The sequence below is a fragment of the Platichthys flesus genome, chromosome 8, assembly GCF_949316205.1.
Source record: "Platichthys flesus chromosome 8, fPlaFle2.1, whole genome shotgun sequence".
Taxonomy (NCBI): Eukaryota; Metazoa; Chordata; class Actinopteri; order Pleuronectiformes; family Pleuronectidae; genus Platichthys; species Platichthys flesus.
Window position 1 is genome coordinate 10461547 of NC_084952.1, and position 13049 is coordinate 10474595.

The 13049-nt window shown below is 44.2% G+C and overlaps 1 protein-coding gene across 1 annotated transcript in view; it reads left to right on the forward strand.

The window, feature by feature from the left end:
* ndst1a (N-deacetylase/N-sulfotransferase (heparan glucosaminyl) 1a) overlaps nt 1–13049 on the forward strand; it is a 40699-nt gene that overhangs the window by 567 nt on the left and 27083 nt on the right. The gene's annotated exons all lie outside the window — the stretch shown is intronic.

Below are 13049 nucleotides of genomic sequence, written 5' to 3' on the forward strand. Positions count from 1 at the left end.
ATATCGGAATTCCTTTCTCCGGCCGGATCCCGTGTTGCAGCCCCGGTACCAGCGACTAACTTGTTTGTGTAACTTCGGAGCAGCGGCAGCCAGGTCGAGAAATCCTCGCCTCAAGTTAGCTTCGACTGCTCTGCAGCCATGAAGCAATCTACCCTCCGAATGTGTCTCTACCCGCGGTGATGAGGCCAAACGATTTTTCTGAGCAAATTTGTAATGAAAGGTCGATGGGACTGTCTGCCACCCGATCCAACAGCAGTGCACTTGACAGAGTCGGACAAAAGATCCCCTCGGGAGAGCTCCGTGCACTGCCCCTGACATGACTGGGTCCAAATCACTTCTGGGAACTTGGGTTCATTATCAGCAGTGATGGTGGCACGCTGTGTTATGACACATGGTCCATCAGATTACTATGTGTAGGGATCCTCTTCAAACGGGTTATTACTGATGAGGCTCATACGATTTCATAACAATCTCTCTCAAACCACACACACACACACACACACACACAAACAAATGAATAATGCTGACTTTGCAATGCTCTTCTCCAATTTGAATTTTCATTCACAGATTGGGAGGCACTGTCTAAAAAGATGCACTCAGTTCTAAGCGTGTTCTGTGTGTATCGGTTGCACAATGCACGAGTCACACAGCGTCTGCTCTTCACTGTAGGAGACTGCCTTGTGGTCTGAAACAGACGAAACGTCGGCCCCCACTACGACAGCTGAGTCTATTAAATGTTATAAACACTTGACTTGGTCTGTAGGAGAAAAAAAGGAAGGGTGGAACAGTTCAGACCTGCCTGAAATCTGTTGCCTCGGGCTGTACACACAAGCAAGCGTGCACCTATGTGAGTAAGTGATTACTCAAGGAGAATGACTCACGCTCAGAATGTATTTGGCAAAGTCGTAAGGACTTTCCCTGCGTTTCGCCCCGGCTGCACAAGACATTCTTGTAAGTGAAAAATGCTGTCCCTCTGCTTTTATGTATCATGAGATTAATTTCACCAGCGCTTCACATTTTTTTGCTGCTCCCAGGCCATGTGTTGTTTATCACATGTTCTATCCTGCATTCGCACACACAGAAAAATGTAGGGGCTTATTCCATTTGCAGATTTGATTTAAAATTAAGAGTGTCCGCCGGGCTGTCATGTGTTTGTCAAATTTGTGGAGAGCTGAACCTTAAGAGTTTTATTTATCCGTGCCAACTGTTGGTCTGCTTGTTCTAACCCTCCATCTGACTGCTCCCGCTGGCTGCCAAACATGCTGTGATGTAGGGCTCCCAGTTGACGAAAGCTGCCACTGCTGCCGCAGCCATTTGATCGTATATCAGCATCTCAACACTTAGATATGCCGGTTAAATGCAGCGACTAGGTTACAGTGCCTACACATAGAGGTAGATAACATGAGGTGAATGATAGATCATGTCACTGAGCGGGGGTTTGGCCAGTTATCAGAATGAGACATGATCACAGACGATTCATCATTTCAGGTTTTAGGATCGAATGGTGGGAGAGTAAGAGGGAAAGTGGTTGGTTGTCAGCCACAGCTTCGACTGCTTTACTGCTTCGTATCTCCGCACAGAGGAGGATGTAAATTTAACTGTACTGCAGCAACTATACCGTCACATTTAATGCCACACAAGGCAACTGTTGGGAAACTGCAGTGGCCAACACATGTCGGCTCTTTTATTTTTTCATTTCAGTGCCCCTTGTAGCCACACTTTGTGTGTGTGTGTCTGGGGGGGTCGCAGTCCTCTCTTTAGAGTGGGGCTAAAACCAGGCATCTTTCCAAAACTCAGCAGTCATCACCCCCTCCCCAAACCCTCTCTGCTGGGTATAAGCATCGCTTTGTGACACAGTTCTGCTCCCTATGGTTCTTCTCATTCATACACTACGACAAAATCTACTGGTTCCACAAGACACTGGACTCTACAATGGGATGTAGACCCAATATAGCCTGCTGTTTAACCAGCAAACCCAGTTGTTTTCAGATTAAGTACATTTTTGGGGATTAATATGCCAGAATGCAAGAAGCAGATTGTACCATTGCGCCATGTAAAAGTATCAAGTTTGTATTGATGTACTGTTCTGTCTTGAATGTGGCTGTAGCAGTTTTTGGATTAGGTTGTGCTATCGTGAGGGATATTGGAGCGCAGCAGCAGTGTAAATATATTCTATACAGCACAGCTGAGTATTAGCAAATTATTATCCGATAGCATCTGTAATCCTCAGGAAAACCTGGAGAGTTGTTTTTGAATAGTACTAGCCTCCACCAGATAGTTGGCAGGCACCGGGGGTGTCCACATGTGTGACCGGCTGGCTAGGCTAGCAGCTCGGCTGAATGCTACAGTATGCAGGCAGATCAGATTACTGAACGATTAGCCATGGCCTCTATCCCCATCCCAGGGAAATGATTTTCCACTGTCATAATTCCCAAGACTGAATTATGCAGGCCAGTGACTCACAGATACTCAATACTACAGCCCTGAGCGCTGTACCCCGTAACTGTTGCTCTCTGGCGAGGGGAGATAGGACAAAATAGATTTCAATTTGAATTTCTGGTTAAGCTCTGGTGCTTACTCTCGCGTATGGATGACCTAGCATCGACAGTGGCTGGGGGCAAAGGGTAACGTTTAATGTGATCTTTGCACTTAAGCTGGGACCAGCAGGAAGCTGCAAAACGGTCGCCGAGCTCTAAAATGTCCCTGCTATTTCGAGATGTACATCAGAAATGTGAGCACGTGTTAGATGGGCAATGATGCGGCGTAAATCAAGCAGGCCTCTAGTGGAATTCTGCAGAATGGAAAGATGGAATAAGAGAGCGAGTGCGGGGGTAGCCGGTCAGGCTAGCTGCTGGTGGAGGTAGGACCATGTCTCCAAGGTGCTCACCCCCTGAGGCAGGAATCTGATACATTCCAGAGGCTCCTGTATCCAGACGAATAATGGTGACTAGGGTGTAGTGTTTCATCAGGTGACACGTGATTGGAGCATAAGTGCTGGGAAAGTAAGAGCTATGTCACAAGCTCAGAGGTAGCTCGCTCTGGTTGCCTGGAGGGATCAGGAAGTATGTCAGAGGAGCAGGATGGGTTATGTGTGATATGGATTTATCCCTTGTAGAAGACAACCCACTCTTCCCTTGCTACCATTTAGATACAGAGATTGACATTAAAACACTGAAGTGAAAACTCTGATCATTATCAAATTACAATGAATGACACAGTGGGAAAACCCTTTTTTCTCTCTATAACGTTATTCTCTGTTGTGCACTGATTAGGCCCATATCTTTTACTTAATAATACAATTTAAGACAGCAGAATGCCTGCTGATGGTGAATAACCAAAAAGTCATTAGGTACGGCTTGGCTTGGCTCTAGACAAGTTGAGACATGAAGCTGTTTTCTTGGGGCATGCACCTTGAGATTTTACAGATTTGCCTGTTTCAAGACCAACACCTGTGACGAAACCGTATCAGCAGCCAAATCTGTGGGTCCAATTTTCTTCGTTGAGTTTTCAACCCTAGAAATCAGTCCTCCCCAGCCCCTGAGCTGAAAGCTATTTATACTGCTGCTGCCACAGGAAAAAAATACCCTGTTTTATTTAGTGGTCAAAAAACAAGCTGTCGGGTGTTAATGGACTTCACCTCAGCCATTCCGGCGGACCCTCGGGGTACGGCATGCTCATATGCTCGGCAAGGGAGCTCTCAGCACTGGTCCGTTAATGAAGCCATTTTCAGAGATGGAGAGATGCAATAATGGGAACGCACCACTCCACTGCAGGATATTCTAAACCCATCCTCAACATAAGTGCTATCAGTCATCTGATATTTAGATTTTTTTTAATCTCCTTTGTCCATTTAGCCATTCAGAGGCCTCTTTTCCAGACTCCAGGTAGTGATACGTGTGTTTGCTGCCTCAGGGTTGCATTGAGATATGCACTGTGTTTCTACTGAGAAACTTTGAGCATGTTGCATTGGTGTAAGAGTTTTGTACTCTCACTAAAAAAAAGGAAATCTGTGACGAAGGCTGTTCTCCCAGTGTATTAGCCTAACATCACTGGACCTATGGCATGGTGCTAAAAGCTCCGTATGAGCATCGAGGGCAGACAGGTGGTGGGTCAGAGAGGGGGGTTGGGGGATCTTTATGTTTACCCAGTTGTCTGGTGGCCGCCACTGGGTCTGACTGCACCACGGATAACTTCTGTAAAATTGAAGTGTGTACACCTTCACTCACGCATGCCTCAAATTGTATACAGTGTTGTGGTTTTAAAGTATACAGCAGACCAAAGTGGAAAATGTAAATTGTTTGTGTGTTTGTCACTTAGTAACACATTGTATTCAAGAACAAAATCCTCAGTTTTGCACACATATTTGAATAGCAAGAATTGGAAGCTTAATTAGTCAAATATTTGATCACATTTGACTATTTAAAGCCTGACTTATATGGATTTTAAGGGGTCGATATCAGTTTTACTGAGTAAAATATTATATATTTCTGAACCTGAAATGTTTGTCTCTTATATAATAATGACGGTACATGATGACTACACTTAGTTGTATAATGTAATACAGTACAACAGCCTCTAATCGTGATGTTAAAGTCACCTTGAGGTGTCCTATTACATTTATATTAGTTGACTTTAACAGTGGCCTTTGCTTTCACTGTTTGACTGTTCCTCCCGGTGCTTAAACAAGATTACAGCTGTGAACCTGATGCTGTCAGGAAACCCATGTTCAGTGTTCACCTGCTAAAGGTTGTGTTTGCATCACATTTCAGTTTTGGCGAGTGAGCGCTTACATAAGGTCACATAGATGTTCCAGGTTTTCTTTGTTAACTCATGATCACAGAGGCTCTTGTTATCCTGGACGATGGTACATTACAAAATAGAGGCACGTCTCTAACGCGCTCCCCCTGTCCTCTGTCCTGATGCAGGAGAGCAGAGCGGGCCGGGCCGTTATGGCATTCCACCAGGACAACAGAGCTGAGTAAACTTGAGCAGGGCATCTGGTGTCCAGTGCCCCTGCTCTCTACCCTCTCTCCCCTGCCTCTTAGCCCCAAAGTAGACCAGGCCACCACAGCACAGAAAGTCATCTGGTGACCACTCTGCTACCATCTGTGAGTGCATTTGGCTTCGCTGCAATCAAAGCATTGTGGTATGTGAACATCCTCAACATCTAAACAGATCTGCCCGCCTACCTTACTCCATCTTTGGGTGGAAACTAGGAATGCATTGCCAGGGTTCTGGGTCGTCTCTATTTCAATTCATTAAATTGCACCAGGGCCTTGTGAATCCACCGTAGCAAACTGACCACAGCTGATGGCATACTTCTTCTCCATTTTGAATTGCTGTGGTGGAAAGAACTGTAATGGTGCTGACCCGAGTTTTAGCTCCAAGTGTATCCCCCTCCACTGATCCGAGGCGATGCAGTGTCTGCCCAGCCTGCTGTCTCTCATCCATCCTGGGTGGTAGAGAGGTGAGTGTGTGTTTGTGTGTGTGTGTGTGTGTCTGTCCCTGTCTATGCAGGACAGGTGTTGGCAACCCGGAGGTCAGTCCAAGTGCAGTTAGGGCACCTAGACAGGGGGATGGCTGGAAACCGCAAATGACAACAGGATGAATGAGCTTTATTTTGCCAGGTCTTGAACAGTTTTATTCAGAGGGCGGGTGCCGCTTTAAACGGGGTCAGTTGTGACGGTCAGGTGGTTGGCTGGCTGCTCTCAGGGAGACTTGCCACAGCCGCAAACATTTGGTCCATACAGAGACACTCAGAGGTTGTTTGGGCAAAGAAGCAAAACTAAGGGAACCATAGTGGGATGTGCAAGCCTGCAAACACAAACTCCCTACCCCCTCTGTGCAGTGTTAAGTGGCCGGATATGTTTGGTGAATGGGACACAGGTGTCTGGGCCGCACTGTGTGTGGCTAGCCAGAGGTCTCTGTTTGTTTTCTCTTCGTAATGGCCCCCGAACTCTCTGCTGTGGCTCGACCAAAGCTCTTGGTTCTCAATGGGCCTGGTTGGAGGCCCCCTCTTATTCTCTTCTGCAGTGGGGTTGAGCAGTGGGTGAATTTGAGTTCGTTTTGACTAGATCTGATAATGAAATCCCACAACACAATGTGGAGGCTACACATTGAGGAAGTCTGATGCTTTTTTAGATTCCTCTTTCTTCCTTTTTGTTCTTGCCTTTATCCCTCTGCTGCCTCTGATCTTCCTCAGCAAAGCAGGCGTTTGAAGTTGTCAAGTCTCTGGCTTCATTGTTGAGTCCTCAAAGTGCTTATGTGACAGGTATAGAAGAGCTAGAGGGGAGTAACATGACTCCCACATAGTCCACTGCCACCCTAGTCTTCATCCTCTACACCTTGGTTTCCCACTCTATTTCGGCACATAGGCCTCAGCTCTGTGCTGATGTCACTCTGCTGAGCTCCGCTTTGTTGACTAACAGCCCAAAGGTGCGCTTTGGGCTCTGAGGAAGATTCGCACTCCGGTGCCGCAACCCCATACTGTGTCTCCCTAAGGAGCTCAGCCGAGTGAGGTAATGGGTTGTTAACCCCTCAGCCACCTCCATGTTTGGACGTCGTACTGGCAGCAGTGGCTGCTATCGGCACCCTAATCTGATTGTTTTAGTAACCCTGTGGTCTTCCCAGATGGCCCAGCCTCTGTGCTGGTTTATGATCAGCATACAGTTAATATCTGGCATACATAACGTTCCCCTCCCTCCACACACACTGATCCCCTCAAATTCTGCTCTCATTTCTCCTCACCACCTCCTGTGCGATTGTCTCTGATGCCTTTCCATGAGTGCCCTGTTTTATTTCTTTATGTCACAGAGCTTTTAAAATTCCAGTATCCATATATTTTGCCCCCAGGCACAAAGGGTGATGGCTAGAGACGGTGTAACAAATTAAATTTGGTCTCCTTCTTTTGCACCCCTTGGACATGGGCACGACAGAGAAAGACGACAGGAGCAAAGAAAGCTGGAGGAAAAAGCCCATTTCCCATGCATTACTGTCTCCTTCCTGAGGGTCTATCGCGGAATAACACCAACACCTCTATCGCTTTTTCCCCTCCTCTTTTTAATTTTCTTTTTCTCGCCCTCTCCCCCCCATCTTGCTCTCACTGCAGCTATTCGTTCTCAAGCAGTCTCACCTAAAGGTCTCCTTGCTCTTTCTACCATTGCTAACACAGTCTGACCCAGTTTATTAGTTTGGGTCTAGTGAATCATTAATTGAGGTTATCTAACTGTTCCTGTAATGATTCCGCTGTGACTCGTGTGTCAGTGCCTCTCTGTGTTCAGATCTGATCAAGCCGTACCCTCATGCTTCTTGCTCTACATTTGTACTCGATCATAACCATTTTGCAAAAAAAAAGCATTGTCCCTCAAGCTAGACTATATGGTTAATAGGTGCGCTGTGCACTGTAATATGTCATTTTGTCAGAGCACAATACGTGGACTAAGTGCACTGAATGCAAATTAATCTTGTGGGATTGCAGCAGCTGAAAAGAGTGGGGTTTTGGGGAAAGGAGGGGAGCGAAGGGAGGGACAGAAGGAGGGCTAATAGTGGCGACAGAGGAGAGGGAGAGAAAAGAGCATGTGAGGAGGAGGTGGAGGGATGTGGGATGTAGTCATCGCCAGGCCCATTCATCATGCAATGCCTGCTGGGATGCGCTGGGGTCAGTCCCGCACAACACAATTACAGCCTGTTCCAGTGTGTTGTGCTCGACTCCACAGTGTACCGACTATGTTCTGTTGTCTTTTGTTAGGCTTCCTCTGTTCCTGCTCTCTTGTTTTCCACTTTGCGTGCTTTCTTCTCTGCTGCGTATGTGTCTATTTAGTGGCGGATTTCTCATCTCTCTGTTTTTTCTTCTTCTTGTCTTACATACTTTTGAACTTGCTAGTCGAGCTATCAGCAAATGATCAGCTGAAGTTCTTTGAGCAAAACATCTCAATTAGCCGAACATTTGTTGTGTTCTTCTTTGTGTCTTTCAGTCTTACAATCTCTACATCTTGTCTTAAGCAATTAATTGCCGCATTTTTCAGTCACGCGGCGGAGATGCATGCCGGGCTGTTCTACCAGCTTCTTTCATCCACATCTGAATCGCAGGCTCTTGCTTGATTCATGTGATTGACAGGCCTGGTAGCATGGGGGTGTGAGATGCTAGTAAGCATGTTGTTTACCCTGCCTGTCTGACAGTCCTTTACGAGCCTACAGATGTTTCCAGAAAGCTGTAAATATCTGCTGTGTGCTCTAATGTCAGTTGACAGCTTATCCGATCGTAAGGATATCCCTGTCTTCCTGTCAATTCTTCTCGCAGCGAAGCCAAGTTTTCCCTGCTATGGAACCATTTTTAGGTGGTCTCAAGGTATAAATGAAAACATCACACGGGGAGCAAGCAACAACAAATTTTGAAGGTTGAGTCAGATATTTCCGTCATCATAGTACATGGCAGGACTCTATATTGCTGGTGTGGCATCTTGTTGTTGCTTTAAGAAACAAACTTTATATAAAGTCTGTCATTTTCATAGTGATCGAGTTAATATTGTTTTGGAACATAAACATTACAGATATCTTTAGGGCTGGACAATAAAACAATATCAATAATTATGTCCATACAATTTTCATTATTACTCATATAACAGGTTCAATACTTACATTGTTGTATTGCTTGAATGTATTATGACCAGTGAGGAGGTGAAACACATAATTACTCTATCTCAGATTTTTAAAGTGTTTGACTGTTCTCTCACATTTTCTGCTCATAACTAAGAGTTTAAAACCACAACTTTCACTCATAAGCAAAAGTCGGTATTTAAACGTTAAATTTGGTCAATGACATGTATCATGTTAATTATCAATATCGGCTAATATAAAAATGTTTAACCTTGAAATAATTGTTGGCCATTTCATCCAGGGTACAACAAGTCCATAATTTAACTCCACATTAGTAAGCTGATCATTATTTACCCCACAGTTGATAAATTGAACTGTAAAGTTTTACCACATTGTACGTTCAGCAACCCAAAGCTGATGTTTTCATAAAGGTCCAAGCAACAGTTTAAAAATCTAGATATCCTGAATATATGCTTTCTGGTAAACAGAAACATTTTCCAATTAAAAAGCTGGAACTAGCAAATCTGCAAGTTTGAGAGTTTTCCTTGAAAAATGCCTCGAAATTAAATAATCAATCAACTCATTATTCAAGCTGCTAATACACTGATGTAAACAAAACACCATGACTGGATATTAACAGGTCAGGCTGCGTTGCTGTTCAGTGTAGTTTATGTCTTGTTAATGAATGACTTATGGAAGGTTCCACTTCAGTGTTTGAGATTTAATGATGAGGCTGCTATTCTCCGGTTTGGATTTACATGACAAATTGTGCCTTTTTAATTAATGACATCGTTAGTGCAACTGGCCATGTTTTCGTAATATATCATGTTGATCATGGTGGAACATTGTCCATCTGTTTAGTAGATTTTGGATTCTGAGCCTCATATGTAATTTTGTAGATTAACATGCCAAAAAGAATATTCCATGAAATGACAAACACTCACTGTTCTTGTAGAAATGTATTCTTGGCACAAATAAGCTGTTTATTAAACAGCATGAGGACCATGGGGGATTGTGTTTTTTTCTTATTTTGTGTGTCAGAGCTTAGTTGTGTTCACTGATTATCATAATTTGCAGTAGTCGAATGATTTCTTGTAACAAAAGAGGAAAAGGTATTCACTGTCAGGTCGGAGAAGTTCCCTTGCTCACTGACACTGCACTGGGTGGTGACTTGGCTGATGGGAACTAATAGAAAAGCCCCAAGATTGACTGAAAGAATGACAAATCGTCGCCAGAAAATGCAACGTTTTAAAGCACAGCATCTGGAAGCAATTTTAAACAATGGGTTGTCTTCAGCAGGCTCCATGTTGAACTGTATGGATGCCTCTCTCCTGACTTTCTTAAGTATTGGCCTCTTGAGATGACTTGTGGAGAACATTCTTGACGTGGAATGATCAACGTGGAGTTCTTCGAAATGATAGTCACCTAAAACTCTTTATGGACCCTCAAGCAGCTGAAATCTGTTCATTTTACCAATGTTTGTCGGAGGAGCCTATGTGAGAACAAGAAAATGTCCAGAGAATTTCCTACGAGTCAGGGCGTGTTGATGACGTTGTTAACGTTAGATTCGAGAGCTTTTGGCAATGCCTCTGTCAATGTCCTGTAAACACAAACAATGTTATTTCCGCAGCGGAATTCATACGTCAGCTTCTGCCTCCTGTATGTTCTACCCAGACATCACCCCTTGCGTGATTGTCGCTGAAATTTTCCCATTGCTGTTACTCGTCTGACTTTTACAATCCTGCTGTGTTCTTTTTATATAAAAGACAAAGTTCACGTCTGAAAATAGCATGAGTCAAAAACTAGTTTTATTTCATAGACTGTCAGCCCTAAACCTGAGGATATATCCTCATTCCACTGGTATCAGCTTTGGGTAGCTTTTACCTAATGATGTTGGGATTTTACTGAATGGCTAATCTAATCACTTTGGTTCAGTGCAAAGGTCTAACCCTGATCTGAAACATGCATAAACCCCTACAAAGGTTATCAGTACTTTGCAACATTTAATGAAGATGGATGAGCTATTACCACCGTAGACACAAACCTACCATTTAGGTATTTTCTTAATAATTGGCAGTCATCCTGACCAGGTCCAAACCAAGTCAAACAGGAGTCTGACCTTAATTGAGCTTGGCCTCTGAGCTGCTTTTATAATGTCCACTTCCAGTAATAATCCTGGCCATAATGTATTCTAGAACAATGTCTAACCACATCCCATGGCGACACTCTAGGTTGCCATGTACACCTGCTGAGTGCCACCTAAGCCTGTCTGTCTGGGTGCCCCTGGGAAGCCGGGGCGAAAATGGACAACGTTCCTCACATTTCACTCTTCACCTAATTGTGTTGATTTGGAGGTTGATATTAGTGTAGTGGTGGTTAGTCTTCCCAGTGCGAGGAAATGGCAGAGTCATCAAGGGACACAACAGCTAATTAGACCTGTGTATGCTTCCATGTTAGGGGAGCGCCGGGGGCGAAGCAAGAGGGAGCGGGACGTAATATGCCAAAAAAAAAAGAAAGAAAGAAAATTGCTTTCTTTTAATTGGGTGAACGGTTTGTGAAAGTTACTTCAAAAACATCAATACAAGGCCTATTCTTTGAATGTCGCGCTGTTTAATGACAACATCCACTTCCTTGTAAGAGACAACTGGGGGGAAAACCCTCAACCTTCATTACTGCCTGACATTTTACACACACTCTCACAAATCACCATCTGGGAGAGTCTGAAATCAAAGTAATTTAAGTTGCAAACATAGCAAATGGCCTACTGATACAATAATGCTGTTTTTGACTTCATACTCCTCTGAGGAAAGCTGTTAGTAGGTTTGACTGATTACAGCCTGTAGCATCTGGCTCTCAATTAGACGGTAGACAAAGCTTCAGCCCTCGCTGCTGGAAAATCAGAAGTAATGAATTAGTGATAAAGGTTTTAAAGACAACACCATTAGAGGGAGAGGGCGGACGGGAGGAGGTGGACTGCTTTTACCTTGCAATTTGCTGAGAAAGTCAAAGTCTAAAGGAATACAAATGAATTTTTTTTGATTTCTTTTTCATTTTTGCTCCTGTACTCTTCTTCTTGTCTGTCTCCCTCCGGCTACTGGTGACAGAGATATTAACCTCATCTCCACGGCGGTATCCTCGCGTGACCCGCAGAGTCGTCTCCAGCGACGAGTGGTCAAACTGTTCTGCCACTCAGGGTCTCGAGCCTCGCTGGAGCTAGTAATGCATTATGACTCCTCCATCGCTCAGGGGCGGGTAGATCAAATAATATATTAAGATTGTGTTGCGAGCTGTCACACGCCACTTTGGTTAAGAAGTACTACGCCAGCAGAAATTTCTGCAGAGTCACACTCTGGGAGTGTTTTTTTTTTTTTTTAAAGGCTGCCCAAGGCTGAGTTTGATTTTATGTTGGATTCTGACCTATTGCCAAAGATGTCCACACAGCGCTCCACCCCTGTATTGACAGGCATAAGCACACATTGCCCAACACCCTGCATGCCTGCGTCCATCTCTGTCTGTTCAGAGGGCTCATGGCTGTCACCTGAGGGATACGTTGTGTGCTCGAGTTATGCAGCGCAGATACCGATCCTCCGTTGGTTCAGCTGTTGTTGCCTGTGCAGACGGGGTGGGCACAGCATGTCTCCGTCTCTGTTATTGGAGGAGTCATAAAGCTGGACAAGATGTTTACTCTTTGCAAGGAGCTTGTAATGCCTTCGTAAATCTCAAGTCAGAATCCTGGTGGTCCTTTAGCCGGGGCAATATTATTTGACCTTGTTTGAATCCATATGCGTTGCTTATTGATAAATAAACAGCCATTCCATTCCATTCTTACAAAGTCCTCACGCTAAACAGTCCCAACTCTAACCAAGTTTTTGAAAGATGCTGGTTTGTGGTCATGGTTTCGTTGGACGGTGTGGTTTGTCTGAGGTCAGCTCATATGTGCTGCAGACGACTGGGTGGCTTTTTTCTTCCCACTAATCAGCATCAACACATTTGGGTTTTTCTGACCAAAAACTACTAAACAAAATAGTTTTTTTTGCCCAGCAACATCAGACATAAGCAACAAGTGAAGTTTTCCAAGGAGTCGCAGTGATCTTATTCATTCTGTACATAAACAAACTGTATAACAACTTACTTTAACAAGCAGAATGGATTTAGGGGATGGGACCTACAAATGATTTTAATTTGCAAATATTTTTTACCTTTTCATTATAATGAAACAAACTGGAATTGGATACATTATTACAGTCATTGGATCTTCGTTGTTACATCTGAGCTTCTTCCCTTGTCTCACAGGCCCAAATAAGCTGCTTTCAAACATCCATTATTTTAGGAAAACACCCCTTCCTTTGTTGCTGAGGCTACAAGTGCATACAAGACACCTGGATGATGAGTCTCTCTCTCTCTCTCTCTCTCTCTCTCTCTCTCTCTCTCTCTCTCTCTCTCTCTCTCTCTCT